The sequence below is a fragment of the Uloborus diversus genome, chromosome 8, assembly GCF_026930045.1.
Source record: "Uloborus diversus isolate 005 chromosome 8, Udiv.v.3.1, whole genome shotgun sequence".
NCBI classification, from domain to species: domain Eukaryota; kingdom Metazoa; phylum Arthropoda; class Arachnida; order Araneae; family Uloboridae; genus Uloborus; species Uloborus diversus.
This window is the reverse complement of record NC_072738.1, coordinates 140256928-140279690: the sequence shown is the minus strand read 5'-3', so window position 1 is coordinate 140279690 and position 22763 is coordinate 140256928.

The window sequence follows — 22763 nt, the reverse complement described above, 5'->3', positions numbered from 1 at the left end:
ATTTAAACCCTCTCTTCCCTAAGCTTCGGTTGATATTTCAACTGAAATACTACGACCAAATGCCCCTGAATGACGTTGTGCCCCGCAGGACCACGTGACAATAAAGTCCTGGATTTTATTAAGCACCTCTTGCGAGTGTGTTGGCTCTTTTTCTGTCGAAGAAGCTATCCAGTTTGATACACGTCAGATGGCTGTGAACTCCGCGCTTTACACCTGCTAACTTCATTATTAATACATAAATTGCACATATGACAATAAAAGTTATATGCAGCAGTTATATATAAAAGTATTTGCAACCCGAAGAAAGGAAAGTACATTCGGAGCGAGGGTAGGAATCGAACCCGCCACCTCAAGGGCACTAAGCCTACCGTTCAGACCACCCAGCCATAAGTACTTAGTGCGTGTTGTTTACAATTTATTTTCATATAATATGAAATAAACTAAACTAAATTCATGAGTTCTGGTGGTGAAAAATTCGCCAATAAATAAATGATTTAATTTATCGCCAAATGACTTGGTTTTAACGGGAAAGTACCCGTATATATAAATTGAAACTGAATTTAGAAAACTGACGATTTGGTGTTCATACAGTAGGCGAACTAACGGAATACTTAGTTATTTAATAAATTGCTCCAGTGAAATCATTTCATTTCAGTTTGCTGTTTTAATCACGCCCTTTTGTTACTGATTGATTAACTTCACAGTTAAATCGCCTACATGAAAGCACTGTATTTGTAAGTAACTAACAGTAAATACTAGGATTGGCTTCATTTTGTTATAGACACATTCTCTTCTTTTAAAAGTTGCGAATTGCTCAAGTAAGAAAGTTGTTTGCATTTTCTTTAATTTTCTAAGAATGAGTTATGAAATATTGATGTCTTTCAGAAATGAACATTGAGGATCGTATTCATCAGGCGATTTGAACCTCGGTCAAACAGTCGAACCTCCGGTCGAAGCCTTCTTCATATGATAAAATGGTTTAATCGGCAGTTCGGGTGCTTAACCGAGTGTCAAATAGCGTGGTGAATACGACCGTAAGTGTCAAGCTCAAACCAACTGTTCTATGTTAGTTGAAAGTCCATTGTGTGATGTTATAAGATGTACTGAGACCATTTTGTGTGTTATTTATTTTAAGTTGCTTGAGAGTAGCATTTGATGTTTTAGAATTTTTTGTATTCTGATTTCATTTAGCATTAAAAACTGTTCTACATAAAAACCAAATGTTATTCATTTTGTCTCAAAAATTATTATATTGCCGAAAATTATAAGGTTTATCACAAACAAGCGGTTGAGGAGCTAAAGGATGCTCCAATTTGAGTTTCATAACTTTAATTTAAGAAAGAAACACAGATAATATAATATTATCTTTAGTTATATTTTTATTAATCGAATATAATTCATTGCATGTGAAGAAGCTTAGTGACTATTGATAGATTCTACGTCGCAGACCCGGGTTCAATTCAGAGGTTGGACATGGTCGACTCAGCCGTTCATACCTTTAGTGAGTCGATAAAAAGGAGTACCTAGCGTCCTCGGGAACTAAACCTTGGGGGTTCCGCATTCGGCTGACCAAGTGGTCGGAACATCTGCCTTGTACCCCAGAGCCCTTGGTCAGGGAAACTGAGGTGAGCACAGTAGCATTGGCAACCACGGGTTGCTGCGCCACTGGAGTTAGTGATTGGGCCATTGAATGTGAAAAATGATGTCTGCCAAATATAGGGTGCCCTGAAATAGACTGAGGGTTTTAAAAAATTCGTAACAGGAAAATGGTTACGGTTATCGGAACAATTAAACGAAAAATGGAAAAGGCAGTAAATGAAAAATAACAAATTTTATAGGGCATAAAAAATTTCCAGCGGTAAAATTCCAAGCGGATTGTGGCACTTACTGCGTTTTCCATTTTTTTGCATTAGAACTTGGACCAACCAAAATATTGTCCGTTTTTCAGGAGAAGGCACTTGACTCTTCGCTCGTCACGTGGTATCCGGTGATTCTATTCCACTGTTTTCGGCAGAAGATATATTCGGATCATAGCATTTTGTTGTAAAAGCAGCAGTTTTTAAAATGCATGAATAACTAAAATGACAACAAACAAGTGAAGCAAGTGATGTAAAGGACACTAAGACTTTTTTGCACATTAAAACGCACGCCCAAGTTAAGAATGTCAGGTTTTGTCTCCTTCAGAAGCGCGTGGATTGCTTACCGATCACCCCCACGTAAAATGAAACTCTGCGTTCGAGGAGGCGTGGCGAAGTGCCTTCTCGTAAAAAACGGACAATAGTAACCTTCAAAAACTTTCAATGGCCCTTTCTGCGTTCTCCACCGCACAATCGATAACACTTGCTCCGCTGGCGGATCCTAACAACATTATTTTAACTTCTTTTACTGGGGATAGGCACATAAATTGCTTACCACAGTAAAATGCTTGGCATTTACTTCATTTTGACTCGGAAAAAGAAAACAAAAAAACATTTGGCACAAAATGCGTTTTCCAATTTCAGTCTTTAATTCTGGCAGAAAATTCATGTGTCAGGAATTCTCCCTCAGAATTCCTGTTTTTAATTAAAAATTTCCCAACAGATGGCGCAGGAGAAAGTAAGCCTACAAAATCCAATCAAGTTACACAAAACAATTGTTTTAAAGCACTTTATGTGACAGGTCATAAACATTTTCTTCTCAGACCTCTCGTTTAGTTCGAATTGCACTATAGTTCGAATGTTTACTAATGATACAGTGCATTGGAGAAATCATCAGCACTTGAGTAACTTGAAGAAATAATCAGTAACGAATGTGAAAATGAAATGGTGTTTTAATATGCAGAAAATGTTTGCTAATTTCAACCTCCGGTTGCGATATGCTGTAAGATCCAACTGTGGACATTTTGAAAATTGTTATAGAATTCTATTCATTTAGGATTTCAGGAAATTTTGGATTATTTCAGATTATTTTTCTTTGATTCATGGGCTTAGTATTTGCAGCGCCATCTATTGGAAATGATTGATAAAAAATACTCACTTGACAATTTTTTAAATAGATTTTTTTCTTAACGACCAAATTTACTTTTTGGCGGATTTTGACATTTTAAAGCAACTTATAGGGGAATAATCATTATTTGGAACTGTAATATATCAAAATAGCGAAACATTTCCCATCCATCATTTATTGTGAAATACTTGCAGTGTTATTGATTTTTGGGTTTAATTTGTCTCCAAATTTCCTTCACCCAAAGCTCTGGAAGAAACATATTGTCAACCAAAAAGAATAAAAGGATCGTACAAGTCAATTACGATCAAATTAAAAAAAATATATATATATTAATTTGAATTTTCGGCATCTTGAATTCAAATTATGTTTTTCGCAATCAAAAGCGTGTGTGTGTATGAATGCGCGTGTGTGTTTGTGTAGGCACATGTGTGTGTGTTTGTGCAGGCACATGTGTGTGTGTTTGTGTAGGCGTATGTGTGTGGGTGCGTGTGTGTGTGTATGCATGCATATGTGTGCGTGTTGTGTGTGCAGTGCTGTGTGTGTACGCGCGCGTGTGTGTGTGTAGGCGTTCGTGTGTGTGTATGTAGGTTTATGTGTTTGTGTTTGTGTGCAGGCATGAGTGTGTGTATGTGTGTGTAGGCGTGTGTGTATGTAGGCGTGTGTGTAGGATATGGACGCAACCTGGAGACGATTTTCGCAAGAGGAACAGCATCGTGAGGCCGGTCGACGCAATGGTGGTGCTGGCAGAGGGAGCTGGTGGGAAAATAAAATCATAGGAATTCAAAACAGTCAAATGAGAACAATAAGCAATCGTGATTGCTCAAAAAAATTAATTAGTGATTGCTCAAAAATAAATAAAAAAATAAATAAAATGATTGTATTCAGCGCCCAGCCTGGCTTTCATTTGAATTTTGACGTCTTGAACTCTCAAATTATGTTTTTTTGCAATAGTAGGGGAATGTGGGGCAAAGTGAAATAGTGGGGCAAAGTGAAATGGTGAAATATTTACTTTGCTTTTAGCGCCACCAATCTGTTAATATTTCAACTTATTGTAGCACGTGTAATCTGTTCCAGTCAGTAAAAAAATACCACCGAAGATTAAAACACATAACAATACAGGCAATTTTCAAAAAATGATACTCATTTTGTAATATTTTGTTGCATGTCAAAAATTATTTTCGTTATTATAAAATAATAAAGTTCTTGTTTTTAACATTTTAAATATCAATTGAGACCTCCTAATACTCTGGGAAATAATTATTTAGTTAATATTAAACTTATTTGTATTTTAAATATTTTCTACAATCAGTCAAGTACGTGCGGGGCAAGTGAAATAGTTTTTTTTTTTTTTTTTACTCGCTCATTTATTTACTAAATCACTTACGTATTCATTTATTAATTCATTCATTTATATTTCTCCATTTTGCAATTCACTGATTTATTCATTCATTAATTTATTTTCTTATTCATTCACTGTTTGACTTGTTCATTAATTTTCTCCAAACATTAATTAATTAACTAATTTAATTTTCAGTTTATTGTTTCAATATCTCTTCATTTAATCATTATACCTTTTATCTACTGATTCATTTGATCAAAAATATTTTCTATAATTGAATAGAAAATATTTCATTAGAAAAATATTTCCTTTTTCACTTTGCCCCATAGAAATAAAAAGTGTAAATCCTCCCCCCTTTTTTTTGAAGGCACAAATTTACTGCCAAAAATAAACTAGTATGTTGTGGCCATTACGAAACTTTCTTCTATATTTTTCTTTTTTTTTTCTGATCCCTCCCCATGCTTAACGAGGAAGCAATATTCCCAACAAAAACAAAATTACACATGCAAAAACTTGACTACCATCCCAATGTCTGAATTATTGCAAAAGCAAAGCAAAGAGCGAAAATTGAAAGTTATTTTAAAAGCCTTGCTTGAATTAATTACAAATATTTTATTTGTTAACAAACATAAGATGGCAACAGTTAAAAATTTTAAATCATTGAGATAATATTTCCGATCATTTTCATACAATTAAAATCACGAGAAATAAGCAGACGATAATCTATTACGATTTATCTTTCTTATTGTTGCATTAATAAAGCTATTTTTATTCAAAAAAAAAAAAAAAAATCAACACCTCTTGGAGCGATTGGCGTCAAAATTGAACCAAAGCCTGTTTACATATGGATTCACATATGTTCCAAATTTCAACCAGAACGTAGCATTACTTCTTGAGATAGGGCACTCACAATGGAAAAAAAGAACGGGCGATTGCGCTACCCCCTTTTTACTTTCTTCTATATCTAATATATAGAAGAAAGTATTGGATTCGTGCAAATTTTCGAATTTCGAATTTTGACGGATTCGAACGTTTTGAGGTGTGCTGAGTCCATTTCGACCATTTTTGGAAAATGTCTGTCTGTCTGTGTGTGTGTGTGTGTATGTGTGTGTGTATGTATGTGTGTCACGTCTGTGTGTGACCAGTTTTTTGTGGCCGCTCTACAACAAAAACTACCGCATGAAATCGAACGAAATTTAGTACACATATGTGCCCCTATGTGAAATTGTGCCCATTAGTTTTTGGCGCGAATTCCTCCAAGGGGGGTGGAGCAATGGGACGTTTTTCGAGTTACGCGTGCTTGCTATTCCTCAGGAAGTAACTGGCGGAATAAAACAAAATTTGGTCCATATGTTGGTATTAACAGGAACAGGTGCTGATTCAATTTTGGTGTCAATAACTCAAACGGGGGTTGAGCTATAGATCGTTTTTTGTCGTCAATTGTGACTGCTGTATCTCAAGAAATAATGAACGGAATGAAAGAAAAATTTATCGGCAAGTAGCCCTTAGTGGGTATAAGAACTGATTTTATTTTTGTGTCAACAGCTAAAAAGGGGTTAGCGCAATCACCCGTTCTTTTTTTCCATTTTGAGTGCCCTATCTCAAGAAGTAATGCTACGTTCTGGTTGAAATTTGGAATATATATGAATCCATATGTAAACAGGCTTTGGTTCAATTTTGACGCCGATCGCTCCAAGAGGTGTTGATTTTTTTTTTTTTTTCGCGGATAAAAATATTTTTATTAATGCAACAATAAGAAAGATAAATCATAATAGATTGTCGTCTGCGTATTTCTCGTGATTTTAATTGTATGGAAATGATAGGAAATATTATCTCAATGATTTAAAATTTTTAACTGTTGCCATCATATGTTTGTTAATAAATAAAATATTTGTAATTAATTCAAGCAAGGCTTTTAAAATAACTTTCAATTTTCGCTCTTTGCTTTGCTTTTGCAATAATTCAGACATTGGGATGGTCGTCAAGTTTTTGCATGTGTAATTTTGTTTTTGTTGGGAATATTGCTTCCTCGTCAAGCATGGGGAGTGATCAGAAAAAAAAAAGAAAAGAAAAATATAGAAGAAAGTTTCGTGATGGCCACAACATACTAGTTAGCTGTTGACACCAAAATAAAATCAGCTCTCATACCCACTAAGGACTAGCCGATAAATTTTTCTTTCATTCTGTTCATTATTTCTTGAGATACAGCAGTCACAATTGACGACAAAAAACGTTCTATAGCTCAACCCCCGTTTGAGTTATTGACACCAAAATTGAATCAGCACCTGTTCCTGTTAATGGCAACATATGGACCAAATTTTGTCTGATTCCGCCAGTTACTTCCTGAGGAATAGCAAGCACGCGTAACTCAAAAAACGTCCCATTGCTCCACCCCCCTTGGAGGAATTCGCGCCAAAAACCAATGGGCACAAGTTCACATAGGGGCACATATGTGTACCAAATTTCGTTCAATTTCATGCGGTAGTTTTTGCTGTAGAGCGGCCACAAAAAACTGGTCACACACAGACGTGACACACACACATACACACACACATACATACACACACACATACATACACACACACACAGACAGACAGACATTTTCCAAAAATAGTCGAAATGGACTCAGCACACCTCAAAACGTTCGAATCCGTCAAAATTCGAAATTCGAAAATTTGCACGAATCCAATACTTTCTTCTATGTATTAGATATAGAAAAAAGTAAAACTACTGTTTCAATGCAAGTTTTATTATAAAATAGAATGTTCTTTCTTTGTGTACTGTAATTTTCAAAATAAAATTCTAATTTGTTCATTTTGAAAAAGCTCAGTCATCTTAACCTTTTCACTTTGCGCCACATTCCCCTACTCTACTGGTTGTGTTTCTACAAATGGAAAGAAAAGGAAATGGCAAAGAAATTCACTCATAGTATGACTGGTCGTTTTCTAAATTAGGTGGCATAGTCATTATGGTCAATTTGCACCCGTATCATAAAAGATTATATTTACCGCGTGTACCATTATGATATTTTTTATTTCTTAACAATCTTAAATGGTGGGAATTAGTAATCTGGAAATTTTGTATTTTGATGAAGTTTTGCTATTAAGTTTTTCCCAAAAAAATATGATTTTTCACCCCCTCGTTTTTTAATGTAAAAACTGCTTGAGTTGAGCCCTGAATGAACGCAGACGGTTTGTAACCATGATGACGAAAATTAATCTCTCTAAATGAACATGAAAAAACAACAAGCTAGACTTTGTCTCGTCGTCATGGAAACCTGAAAAATCAGACCAACGTCAACTACGATCAAGTGGAGAAAATAATAAGCAATTCGTGATTGCTTAAAAAATAAATAAATAAGTAAATTAAAAAAAAATAAAATAAAATAAATAAAATGAATGTCTTTAAATTTTGAGTTGCTTTTTTTTGGATGCTAAAATTTAATTATTAGCTACCAGTTTGTTTGGCACTCTTGACTTCTTTAAGAGGTTTTCCACCTCCAGCTCAGGCACTTCCTATTTCGAGTTCATGAGTGCTAATAAGCATAAAACTCCAGTCCTCAGAGGGAATGATTACGATACTAAAATTTAATTGCAATATTAAGTGCAAAAGTGTGCACTTAATATTTGAATTTAAAAAAAAAAACCAAAAGAATATCTTTAAGTTTTCACGATGTAAAATGTAATTCCACTTGACCATAATAATCTTTTGAGGCGTCTCCGCTGTTCAATGCTTGTAATACGCTTCCCTGCCTTCGTCGAATGCAATTTTACAAATACTGAAGGTGAAAAGGGCTTTGATAACACTAACACACAGCAATAAAAATATTGATAAAAATCCAGTTCAGTTGCATCAGTCTTATATTTGGTTCACTTCCGTCTGCTCTGCATCCATTACATAGCCGTCTCACTCATCGGCTAGCTCGAATTTGAACTTCGACTTCCTAAGAAACATTTCTGATAGAAGAACACTCCAGAAAGTGACCACCCCGTGAAGAACGTGTCCAGCTATTATCTAGTCCATGAACAATCAGACAAGGATCAGCAACCAGTAGGGAAGTGGGGACCAAAATGGATTACGCCATTTGTTTGGCATGAAATGAGATGCCGAGTAGTTCGTTCAACTGCATACTACTAAGAATGGATACTGGTTGAAAATAATTGTGGAATTGTATTTTAAGCGATATCTTGGAAAATATCCAACAGTTTTCAGAATGATTGCGCTCAGTTTTACTTGGTATGTATTTTATATTTGAATTCAGAATCAGATTACTTATTTATTCAACACGTAAAATTTTGCAATGATAATAACCTGCTCTATTGTGTGAGATTTTGCAAAGATATTTCTATCTGAAACTGATCGAGTAACGTTTCTGACGTCACCAACAATGAAACAAGGGGGGATTTTGGCGCAAGTTGCGCCATCAAAAAAAATTTTTTTTTTTTTTTTTTTGGGGGGGGGGGGGTTTAAAATTACTTTTTATTTATTTATTTATTGATTTATTTTGAATTTAAATTAGTATTTATTTTATTTTGTCCTGTTTATTTTTCATTTCATTTGTTTAAGTTTGTGTGTGTGTGTGTGTGTGTCATTGGCGTAGCACAGAAATTTTCTAATAAAATAATATGAATAATTAAAAATAATTAAATACATAAATAAATAAAAAATATTTAAAAGAATAAATAAATAAAAAATATTAAAAAGAAAAAAAGAATTATTTTGAAAAAATAAATAAATAAAATAAAAAAGAGCTAAAATCAAAAAAGGGAGGGAGAGAGTTGAGGAAATTTTTGGTGGGGGGATTTGCACCATTGACCTGGGGGGGGGGAGAATGGGCACCCCTGATGAAACTCGCCCTACGGCATGATAATTTGGTAATATGTTTTGGTAATGTTTGACGTGCTGGGAAATGCTTTTTTTCTTTCTTGACAAGGCTGAACTGAATTCGGTAACTTAACTGTTTCACTGGTAAGACTGTCATGTTAGAAGAATGAAGAAACCCAAAAGGGGTCAACACAATGAACGCTTTCTACTATAGAATTTAGGGTTAATCCACTCTGGAGTTAAGGTAAAAATTTCAAGTATCAAACTATCACCAAACAGGCAATTGCTTCGTTCAAATACAGAAAAGCAATTTTCACCCGTCATACCTTGACGGGAGATTTTCCAGTTACAGAAGGAAAAATCAAAATTTTAATATTTGTTTGCTTTTTGAGTGTAATAATTTTTACTTCCTTTTACAAAGGAAGCATTGCAATCGCGACTAAATTTTCGGCCTAAATTTCTATTTACGCATCTCCGAATGAATGTCGAGTGGTTATTTTGACCCAATCGCACGTGCAAATGTGCCTAAGAACGTATGGACGCCCGCCATATCCATTTTGACGATCTCCGAGCTAATTACAACGAGTTTTCTGGTGACGTTTGGTATGTATGTATGTACGTATCTCGCGTATCGCGTAAAACGATATGCCGTAGGCAGTTGAAATTCGGTATGCAGACTCTGAGTGATGTCTAGTTGTGCACCTCCTCTTTTGGTTGCATTCGAATATTCCAAAGGGGGTCTTTTGCACATTTTATTTTTGGCAAATCAGTGTTAATTTAATGCATACGCAAGTGATATTATAGCTTGCCGCCACTTGGCGAAACATGCACCACACTCACCTGACATTGGACCATCTGATTTCCTTTTATTCCGATCTAAATGGGGCAAAAATTGCCATCTGCAGATATTTTTCTCAAAAACTTATTATTTTCTATCTATCCGGGATTGAAGATTTGTACACTGCACGGTAAAAAGTTGTTGATGACGAGGGTAGTTATAAATATACATAATTTTTAATTTATATATTTGAAAAAAAAAAACGTTCTTGTCCCCTTAATAGTTAAAATTTAAACTCTAACGTTCACTTTGTAAACGAAACCAGCCGTACCACTGCTCCCTACTGTATTGTTTCGGGTGCTATTTAAAACGAATAAAATATGTCAAAAGGTAAACTGAAATTTGTGTTCAAATCAACTTCTAGAAAAGTAGAGTAAACTGCAATTCTTGATTGCAAAAATGTGATTCTTTGTCAGAAACGACTTTAAGTTTTATTATTATTATTTGACATTGTTTTGAGCAATTCAGAAATGCGCAACTTAAAAATTACAAAATGTTTTAGAAAAATTAACTAAAAAGTTTGTTTAGAGTTGAGCTCTTGTAAATCTACTCATCACTCATCCACTCATCACGCTTTCAAAAGTATGGAACTGACGGGCTTTCTTCCTGTACTATGCAATGCATGGAGCGAAGTCAAACGCGACACATTGAGAAGCAAAGGGATTTCAGTAGACATTTTGAAGTTTTGAGAAAATCGCATTTAAAGATAACGTCCTAGGTAGGCTCTCATTGAATTTTTTTTCGAAATCATGCTGTACAGCAGCACCTACCAGGGCTATTAGTAAAGGGTGTTTTTTTTTTTTTTTTTTAGAGTTATAGAACTTTAAGTTGGCAACACTGTTTGATATGTGTGCCATTTTGATGGCTTTCACTTGTTTTGTGTTCAGTTCGGTTTGCCATTTCATCATGAATACACAACAAGGCGGTTTAACATGCCACACAGCACACATCACAATTGATTTATTGAAAGAAACGTTCGGTGAACGAATAATTTCGCGTAATGGACCCGTGAATTGGCCTGCAAGATCATGTGCTTTAACACCGCTGGACTACTTTTTCTGGGGCTATGTGGAGTCTCTGCTCTACACCGATAAGCCACAGACGATTGACGCCTTAAAAGAGAACGTTCGCCGACTTATTACTGACATACGGCCTCTATTGCTGCAAAAAGTGAGAAAATTGGACTTTCCGATTACTTTCTCCGAGCCAGCCGAGGTGGCCATATGCCAGAAATCATTTTTTAAATAAAAATGGCGAAGAATCATCTTTCGAATAAAGCAACATTCATGGCAACTAACAACATTTAACTGTTTTTATTTGAACCTAAAGTTCTCTACCTCCAAAAAAAACCACCCTTTACTATCTCTCGCCCCATGACAGAGGAGAGGTTTCCCAACAATTTGTACTGGTTATTTCAAATTTTTAATTTTACCGCGTACATCCCTTTGCTTCTCACTGCCTCATTAGTTCTCGCCGGTGTTTTGCATTTGAAAAAGCAAAAAAGGTATGATCACATAATGCAAATGCAATTTTAAATTAATCTGCAAAGTTTAAACGAAAAAAAAAAAAAAAAAAAATTAATTTGAATTTTTGGCATCTTGAATTCAAATTATGTTTTTCGCAATCACGAGCGTGTGTGTTTGTGTAGGCGCATGTGTGTGGGTGCGTAAGTGTATGTATGCATGTGTGTGAGTGAGTGTTGTGTACGTGCGTGTGTAGGCGTTTGTGTGTGTGTGTAGGTTTGTGTGTGTGTGTGTAGGTGTGTGTGTAGGCGTTCGTGTGTGTGTGGGACATGGACGCCACCGCCCAGCAAAAGTGGATTCCGGTGGACAGTGGTGCTGCAGGCCTGGTCCAAGCTGAAAAACGAACCACAACGTCAAGGACAGTCAAATGAAAGCAATAAGCAATCGTGATTGCTCAAAAAAAAAAAAAAAAAAAAAAAAAAAAAAAAACCTGGTAGAAATAAGAAATCAGCGCAATGTAAAGTATGATACGGTAATAGGCTCAATTTGTTTTTGTATCAGTAGTGAAAGGATCTCAGTTTTTATGGTTCAATAATAAATTAATTTAATGAAAGCAAATTCTAAAATTACTACTTTGTTCATCAAGCAAAAGTCATTGCTGTTTTGGGTCATTCAGCAATGCACCACTTAAAAATGACATACAGCTTTTTAGGAAAAACTAGAACCCCCTGCTAATTAATTCGAAATTTTGGTCGAAACAGGTTTACGCTAATCATGTTTCTAGCATTTATAAATACTACGTTATAATATTCGCTGGTTGCTATGTCGTAACAGAATTGATGATAGGTTGAGTAAAATATCATTTAAGGTAAATCTAGAAAAATAACTTAATTCACAAATTCAACAAAAATGTTTCGGGAAATGTTGACTGTACTAAACGTCATTTCTCACCTTATTTGTTTTAAGCTAGTATTAATTAAGTCTTCTTCATTTACAGAATAAAATAAACAAACATCAATCCAGCAACTCAGCTAAAGCTTGAGCACCAGTTTTCTACAACGAAGCTCTTTCACAAAAACTAATTTTGTGCCCCTGCCATTTTGGAACCAAAATATCGGCTAAGCCAGCTCCACTTATATATTTGCCTCAGGAAAATCGACTGAAAAGTCAGCCATTTATGCTCTTGTCACTCGGGAGAAATCGCTTTTATTTCACACATCCACTTATCATTCTTGAAAGAGAATGTTATTTCTAGGTTTTCTTTCATTTCATGGAGCTGTGCCAAGCGTGACACATTTGTTCTCGCCGGCGTTTTGTATTTCACGAAGCAAAGATAAAAGATTCTTGTGGTTCAATCACATTTTCAACTGATGTACTGAAACATAGATGTAAAAGAACTGGTAGAAATAGGAAATCAGCGCGATGTAAGGTACGATACTGGTATTAGGCTGAATTTTTTTTCAATCAGGTGTGAAAGGATATCAATTTTGACGGTCCACTGATAAAGAAATTAATTTAATGAAAACAAATTCTGTAAATACAGCCTTGTTTGTTCGTTTAACAAGCAGAAGTCAGTATAGTTAGTTGGATAGCTTGTAGATGGCGCAAGAAAACATCTCTAAAACATGTCAGTTGCGCCGCGCCATCTAAAAGCTAAATCAATAATTGCAAACAAAAGTTCGCCAACTCACGAATACCTTTTCATTCGTGATTACTTGTCATCATTGAAAATTTTCACAACCGATTATACCAAGTTCAAATGGAAGGCCGGAAGTTATCTATTTTTCGGTGAGGAGCAATTAACATTTTAAAGTAATTTCTTTTAAAGGAATTTCTTAAGGGAAGGTTCGTTTCAAGCTTCTAAGTACACAAAAAGTAAAGAAAAAGATTTCTTTTTCTTTGTTTTTCGAGCATCCAAGACAAAATCCTGATGTCTGATTCTTTTAAAGTTGTTGTCGTCGGCATACACTTTGGGATTGGTAGTTAAAATTAATGTGATTTCTAACTAGCTAACTTTCTAACTAATTCACTAAGAACTAATTTCTTTGAACTTTTTTCTAAAAAAAAAAAAAAAAAACATAACGTTTTTTGTGTGCTAAAATTCATCTGATAATTCAGCTCTACTTTTAGACACAAAAAGTTCAATTTTTTGTCAAGAACTTGAAATGTTTTGAGAAATTAACCATCTTTCAAACTTTGATGCATGAAAATATCGCATTTCTACAATGATATAAAAGCAACGGCAAAGGTAAACTTTCGTCTACAATGTCTTTTCCCCATAAAACCTGGATTCTTCGCTGCGGCTCATCTTTACCTTTGATAGCTTCTTAGATAGGAGGAGATGGGGGCATGTTGAGTCGCTTTTCTACTTAGCATTTTTTTTATCTCATCCACAAACTCAATGAGCAATTTGATTTTCCGCCATGAGGTTCATTAAAAATTTCTCATCATCCCAAAGTGTTTTTTGAAAATATTTAATTTATTGGTTTTTATATAGTTAACTCCCGATTATCCGCGGGGCGGATCATCCACGAGTCATTTAATAATGAGGAACATGTACTGTTTGACCATGGATTGTATGTAATTTGGCAATCGGACAGTTAAGACGATTCCATCTGAATGAATCTAGCAGGGGAGAAAGAAAAATAGCAATGGGATTTCGATGCACGCGTTTCATAATTTCACTAGAGCATTATTTATTGTCTTCCTAGAGGTGAAAATGAGAGGGAGCAAAAGGAGTTTCTATGGAAACAACAAAAAGAAAATGAAATATTTTCATTTCATTCGAAAATTTAAAAGCAAAATCGTGAGCTCAAAACTATGTTGTAAACAAAATAAATCAATTAATATATATATATATATTCAGTAAATTACCGCCCATTAGCCAGGAACAATAATATTGTAACGGATCCGGCGCGACTTCCACTTTCTTGAAATGAAGACACAGTTCTTGATAAAAACACAGGAGCTTTATTTACACTATGTACAGGAGAAATCGTTAACAACTGCTAAAATAATCATCAGCAATTAAGCAAATATCACTCAACACCGTAAACTCAACGGTTACACACGTATTTACTTCCAAATATGAAAAACAACACAGCGAAACGCCTCGCAATAAACAGAGCTAATACACTCTCAGTTCGAATTCTCAATCGAAACTGAACTTTTTATCACGCGGGACGCCTTTATAAACATCGAAAGAAATCTCTCAAATATTCCAAACGCTTCTGGAAAATAGTAGACCGTTATCAAATTTTATCAATGAACAAAAAAGAAATAGGGGGTTTGTATACTTTAGCCATATGTATAGGGGTTGTATATTCATTACGGGAAACTATTTACAGGTTACGTTACTACAATAATTACTATTTACAGGATTTGTAACAATATGGATCGAATATAGTTTTGATTTAAGATTTAGTGCGGTGAATAAATTGTCATTTAAAAAAGAACTGAGTCGAAGTAATTTAGATGCAAACGCGCACATCGTATCAGAAAAACTACCATCCCTGAAAGGGAATAGACGTGTCCATTTCCGCCTGTAAACCGGATATTAGTCCTTCCATGCAATCGATGGTCAGACAGTATAGAGACATATTTAGAGTTCATGGAACATCATTTGCCTGGCCTACTGGATGCTATTCCTGATTCGGAGAGAGCGGAAATCATTTTTCAACGCGGTGGTAACTCTGCTCATTTTCAAATGCCGTTCGGAATTTTCTAACTGAATAGTATCTCCAATATATTGGTCTTACGGGTCCCATTCCTTGGTCACCTACATCGCCAGACCTGACACCAGTGGACTTCTTTTGGGAATTCTAATAAGAAGTATACAAAACAGAAATAACCAGTCTGCAAGAAATGCGCAACCGGTTTGATGGAACAGTAGTAAAACTAAGAAATGAAATTGCACTAGGAGCAACGGTTGTTTCAGTTCGCAAAAAGGCGAAAGCATGCATCAGGTGTGGCGGCGATCAATATCAGCATTTATTGTAAACTTCGAAGATTGATCAAACTTACTCATTGATGTTAGGGTAAATTTTTTTTATTAATGTTTTTTCCTTTGTTGAAAGCACGGGAAAGAAATGCTTTTTTATTTCTGCTCTTGTGTTTTTTCACTTAATAAAATATAAAAATTATTATTTCGATACAAAAGTATCGTTTCCTTAAACAAGGAAATCAGCATGCTTACGTGAAACTGAAAGTTTAAAACAGAAAAATGTGACTCTTCGCTGGTTTTCCTTTTTCAACGAATGCAGATTTTTACACTGTTTCAAACAAAAGCCTAAATGTCTGCTGAACTTAAAGCCCAATATGATTTGTTGTTGTATCATCTGAAAGCTAGTGAAATGGGTCAGTTTTTGGTAGATTTGACTGATTGTAGCTCAAACGGTTGTTTCTGAAAACGTCGATTGAAAACTTTGGCGCAATTTCAATTCTGAGTGTGTCCAGCGTTTCAAAGCTTGTAGCTCGTTGTAAAATGTGACTATTTTGATGGAAAAAGAGTCAATTTGTAGAATTTTATCTGCTCTTTCCAAATATGTACTTATTTTCCTTGTAGGCGAAAGTATTGTCAAATACAAAGGTGACACCTCTTATAATTTTGTCTCATAAGTTTCTTGTGGAACATCCGGAGTCCTTCTGGAGGATATATTCAACGTAGTTTAAATGTGGAAGAGTCAGTTTTTCCAACAAAGTCCTGGCAGTTCCGTAAAAAACCATTGCAAAAACTTATTGTTCGAACTTTGGCTAGCGTTGAATTTATTAAGTTTTTCTATTTCCACCGGGAATGCCGATAAACATTAATTTGCGTTTCTGGTTTTCATGCCCAAATTTTGTTTTTATCGAAATGTGTTTGTCCATTCTCTACGGCGATTGCAAACGAAAGTTCCCTATCGAGTTTCCGCTTCATTGACAAATGTTGCCTCTTATAATAAATTAGATTTTGGATTTTATCGTTTTACATTGAATGACAATCATAGTATTTCTGCTGACACTCTCCTTGCAATATGTTGTCTTAGATACTATTTTTCAAATGTTTGCTATAAAGCAATAGAATCTATAAGTTGACATAAAAGTTTAATGGACCTTTAATTACTCAGTCATTGAGATGCGAGACATTCTGTAGCCGTTTTTAAGTGTATAACAATAAACAATACGAAACATAAACTGGTAGCGAGGACAAAAGATTGGTTTAAAAAATAGTATAAATTCATTTATGCATAATTTATGGCCTATGTCACATAGTACGAATGCACCTTTCATATAGTGAAAAAATTTTTCAAATAGGTGCACTGGTTCTGGAGATTACCTCGAACATATAAACATACAAAATTCCGCTGTTTCTCTTTATAATATTAGTATAGATTTCGTCCATGCTTCCAATTTGGATGTCTTTGTATTCAGCATAGTTATTACCAGAATTATATGTGAAAGCAGGTCAAACGGCGTATACAGCCAGAATACTTAGGTGTTGTGTTGTTGATCTTACCTCGCGAATAACAGTTCTTCCTCTCATGAGCCTCTCTGATCGCTCTGATGCAGACTCTTGAGCTCTGGATGCTCTCATACGTTCGTTAATATTTGCAAGTCCCTCTGAACGTTGTGAAGTTGATCTTACCTCACGAATAACAGTTCTTCGTCTCATGAGCCTCTCTGATCGCTCTGATACAGACTCTCGAGCTCTGGATGCTCTCATGCGTTCGTTAATATCTGCAAGTCGCTCTGAACGTTGTGAAGTTGATTCTCGAGATATTCGGGATGAAGAAGCTGTAGACATTTGCACTACACCATCTTGCCTCTCTTCATGACTTTCGTCAACACGTCTTCTTCTAACAGATCTGTTCGCCAAATTTTAGCTGTGCTCGTCCCCCTGTTTGCCTTGTGTGTGCAGGACAGCACAAAACTAAAGATTGCAAAAAACCTTCAAACTTACTACCCTCATGTTTTCACTGCAAGGGTGAACATCTTGCAAATTTTAGAAGTTACCGAAACTTGCACCTACTTGGGCCCCTCGCCTAAAAATTCTATTGCTGTTAATGAAACTCAACAGGTCCCCCCTGTTTCTCCCAAATCAAATAACACTGTTATCGATAAGCTAACAATTACTCTTCAAAATCTTCTGCTTGAATTGCGTGGATGGCGGATTTAAATTATGTCTCCGCTAGCTACCAGTTCTTTTTCTCTCTTCATTCGATACTACCGAATTAGGTTTTCCCGCTATTACTGTCTGTTGAGTAGGCGTGGCTTACTGCGGCGGATTTAGGACCGTCCAATGAGCGCGCCGCTCCACTATTCCCATCACTGAAGGTGGAAATTGCTTGTTTCAGCTGACGTTTTATTTCAAATCTTTGCGAATGTTCATATGAATAATTATTGTCACTCTTTCCCTCCCTTGCCGCTCAATAATACGAGGCATGTTTTTAAAGTAAGTACCGTTTTTAAATTATGCCGCCGCAGCGCTGCGGTCGCCGTTTAGCGCATGCGCGTCGTCTAGCTACATCTGTTGGGAAGCCACAGACGCCATTACGGAACCATTCGATCGAGTCTACATCTGTTTGCGTGATTTTAAAATGCCTCCACCGATTGAGAATCCCGCCGACTGCGAAGTGCGTGCTGTAATACGGTTTATCTGTGCTAAAGGCTTCAAATCAGTTGACATTCATCACCAAATCAGTGAAGTGTATGGTGAAAACATTATGAGTGATGGAATGGTGCGGAAATGGGTTAGGGCCTTTCAAGATGGCCGCACAAACATTCATGATGAGGAACGAAGTGGGAGACCTTCAGTCATTACCGATGAACTGATTCAAAAAGTGGACTGTAAAGTGAAAGAGAACAGACGATTCACGATTTCGTGCTTAGCTGAAAAGTTTCCTGCTGTCTCAAGAAGTGTTCTTTACGAAATTGTGAAGCAGTGGTTGTCTAATCAGGAGGCAAGCTTCTTTGACGATGGCATACAAAAGCTGGTCCCAAGATACGATAAATGCCTCAATTGTAATGGGAATTATGTAGAAAAGTAGAGTAAAGTATGGCCTTTCAAGTGAATAAATTATTTTTGGAAAACATTTACTTGTTGTTTTTTTATGTCAAAACGGTACTTACTTTAAAAACACGCCTCGTAATTGTATTATTGATTGAAGTATTCTATATAGACGTGGGCCTAACCTGCGATCTTCAAGATAAGTGTGGTATGCAATTACCTAATTTATTAGGTCTAGCTTACTATATTGTTTAATTTTTAAGTTTTCTAACTGAGACTGATTAAAAGAGCCATTAAGCTCTACCATCAATGACGCCCGCATACGGCGGGCGCGCCATCTGAATGAAGTCAGCTCAGTTGAGATTTTCTTTCAGGCATAGTTAATTTCCATACAACACATTTATATAATTAGTTTATACGTATAAGAACATAACAATACGAAACTTAAACTGGTAGTCAAGGATTTTCTTTTAAGCGCAGCAATTTTCGATAAAGCTTAACTGGAACTGGAAATAATTTTGAACAGGTGCCGGGGCGTACCCACTTTACCTGATATTCATACGAAATAGGAATGGAACAATGAATGACATGGATTGGTGCGAAAAAGAAAAAAGAGCAAAGAAAGGGGGGGCACGCAGGGTGCCGACAAGTGCGCCAGAAGGGCGGCCGATGAAATGATGTTCTAGAATTTAAATGTATACAAAAAAAGGAGCGTCTTCAGGGCCACTAGTAATTTGGCTTACTTGGTTGTAGTCTTTTTTATCTTTTAAATTCTTAATTTTTTTTTTTTTTTTTTTAATTAATAAAAACACATAACGAGAACCAACTTAGCTGTAGGAAAGTTGGGGATTTGGAAGGGGATGGTCCTTTGTGCTGAGGGAGTCAAAGTTAATATGCCGGCAATGAGCCGGGTAGGGGTAGTTGTAATCAGTGATTAGATTGTATTTAGCTTGTTCCCTGATAAGAGGGTTGGGGTGATATCCAAGTTTACTGAAAAAATTGCGGGATTGTTTAATTACGAAGTGGGAGATGGAAATCGATAAAGCTTAATAATTTTTAATGCATAACAATAACATAATACAAAACTTAAACTGGTAGTCAAAAAAATGTCTTAAGTAAAAGAAAATATTATAGATAATTGTATGCATAATTTATAGCCTGTGCCACTCTGCAAGAATGTGCCTTCATACAATGAATGAATTTTTTGAAAAAGTGCAGTGGTTCCGGCGATTATCCGTAGCATATAAACATACAAATTAAACCCTCTGTCTTTATAATATCAGTATATGTAGATGAAGAAACTTCAAAGGATAGCCCGAAATGCATGCAAAATTAGAACTTTTAGAAACACAGATTAATTTCGGCTATCTGCACTAATTGAATTAAAAAGCTAATTTGCTCGAAGCGAATCTCAGTTACATTTCTTTTAAATAAATTTTTTGTGCATAAACACTTTGCGACTCTAAATGGTTTGCAATGTCCACGGCGAATGAATGCTATATACCTTATCCTCTGCAACCTCACATACATGTTAAAATTTGACGGTTCTTATGCTGACCTAATAAACTATTATTTCTTTAAGCCGTTTCCGTCCCTCAGCTATCAATTCAAAGAGGACCTTTTATTTTTTTCGGAGTGCAAAGGCGGGACAATCGGTACTTCTGTTTACGTTTATAAGAATAAAACGGCACGAAACATAAACTGGTGTCGTAGAAAAACTATTGGTTTAAAAAATAGTATAAATATATATGTGCATAATTTATAGCATATGTCACTCAGTAACAATACACCTTTCATACACTGAATGAATTTTTCAAATAGCTACAATGGTTCCGGAGATTACCTTGAACATATAAACACACAAAAATCCGGTCTGTCTCTTTATAATATTGGTATATATTTAATACAAAAATGTTTGGACATTTATCTACTTAAAGTAGAAAGTTCGCGAAATTTTAAGGGATACACAAGAAATATGATGTTAGAATTTCGTACCCCCTCCCCTTCAGCACTTACGTTGCAAAAAATCACTTCACCAGTTAAAGGTTAATGTCACATCTACGAACTTTTCAAACAAATCTTGATCATCTAAGAAAAGACAGGAAACTAGAGTTTTCAGAGTGACCACAGGCCCAGCATGTTCCAAGACATCAGGGTTCTGTGCAACAATAGCAATACATATCGCAGAGGTGAACCAACTGCATGGGGTTTCCCCGTTGTACTTTCACTTTGAACGGGGTTGTACGAGTTCACAGGACATTGCCATTTACAAGTAAAATCAGGCAACATCTCAACCCTAGAAGTACGTATTCTTGTAGTCTAGAATCAGGATTATATTTCACAGGACAACAGGTATGTACAGTTGCAGCGTTGATATGGGTGCCCCGATGGGAGGTCACGGGAAGTCACTGTCACACCACCTATCAAAAAGAATCCTTATTCGGCAAATTTTGTCTGACGATTCGGTAAATTTGGAAACAGCATTGCAAAAAAAATGCAATTTTTAAAAAATTTTTCATAATGATGCTTAATGTCTTGTCTTATTGGGTGCAGATACATGTAAGCTCACATTTTATAAATCGGTAAAATTTGAAGTTCTATTCGGCAGTTTTAAACTTTCCCCCTCTCAAAAACTTATTTTCGTGGCACCCCTGAACGTTAAATCGTCGCCTCAGAGCAACAGTAAGATATCTAATGCCAGAAATAACACTAAAATATCTTACTGTTGCTCCGAGGTGACGAAATGTTTCTTTTAAAGCTCAGGTTCTATAAACCCCCTAAAAAACTGTTATGAGGTTCTTAAAACTAAGAAGAAAAAAAATACAATCGTTATATCCCATTAGGGTCATTTCACAGAATTTTATCAAAATATAGAATCCACAACATGACATTTTTTTTTTTGCAATAACTACTTAATTTACTGTTTGATTGGCAGAAAATTTTATGTTTAGTAAGTCCTACTAGCACACAAGCTCAAAATAAGACAATGTGCTTTTCAAAGAGTAACTTAAACAGTTATGCAAAAAAAGTGTCATGTTGCGGACTTTACATTTATACAAAACACTGTGAAATGGCCCGTCAACAAAACTGCTCTAATTTTTTATCGTATCCAAACAGAATTTAAAAAAATAAAATAATGCTAATATTAAAATTCAAGAATGAGGAAAAAAACATTTTTGTAATTTTCACCATTTGTATTCAATAATTCATTTTTTGCGCATATTCTAGTACATCACAATTTTCTCTCTCCAATGATTAATGTTCGAATCAAATCCATAAATTGGATCAGGATTTCTCGAGGAATAAAATTTCTCCACAGAACCAAACGTAAATTTATCAACTATCAAAGGGACCTCTGGCCCTCAAAGTATGAAGGACTGCTTGCCAGGCGCCTTGCCTTCTATCTAAATTTATGGAAAAAAAAAGAGTTTACTGTACGCTGGAAAACAATTTAAAATAAACGGGGGGGGGGATAAATAAATAAATAAATAAAAACCTCAAGCCCATTTCTGACAAATTCTGGTTTTTGGCTATCAAGAATTGCAGCCAGATGATTACATTGCGTTGCGTATCCTAAAGTTATACTTTTGCTTTCATTTCCGATTACATTTTTAATTTTTTATACATACTAAGCGTGACGAAAAATAACACTTATGAATCACATTTTTAAAAAGGTTTGTTCCAAAAGTTTTCGATTCATGACACACATACACATCTGCAACGAAAAACTTTCATTGCAACGAAGTAATAGGTTCATACGTCTTCGCCTGCGTACTGGATGTTCCCCATTCAACTGACTAGTGATTAAACCGTATTGGTAATAATAATTTTCTGTTAAATTTATATTCTGATAGTATTGGATATCATAACAAATAGTGTTTTTCTGTGTTTGTATTAGTCCTCTGTTAGCAACTCGCTTTTTACTTCACTGTCAAAACAATTAAGAAACATTCCTGGAAAATAATAGTTATTTGATGTGCCCAATTTCTACTTGCAAAAACCAGGAGCGTTTTCCGCTAAAAGTCAGTTACCTTTGTGAATTTATCCTTGAAACTTACTGAAGAACAGAGGCGTGCGCAGAGCTTTAGTAATAGGGGTACCACTGTTGGTCTTGACCACGACATCCAGTACCACTCAATTCCTCTTCCTCTCACAATAACACTACTCCATCTTAAATTAATGCTTTCTATGGGTTTTGTTTATTCTTTATTTTTATTTATTTTTCTCTCTTTTTTTTTTTCTTTTTTCCTTTGAGCAAATGGGGGTACCGCGGTGCCCCTGGTGATCCCCATGCGAACGTCTGTGCTGAAGAATTGGGGAAATCTCCCC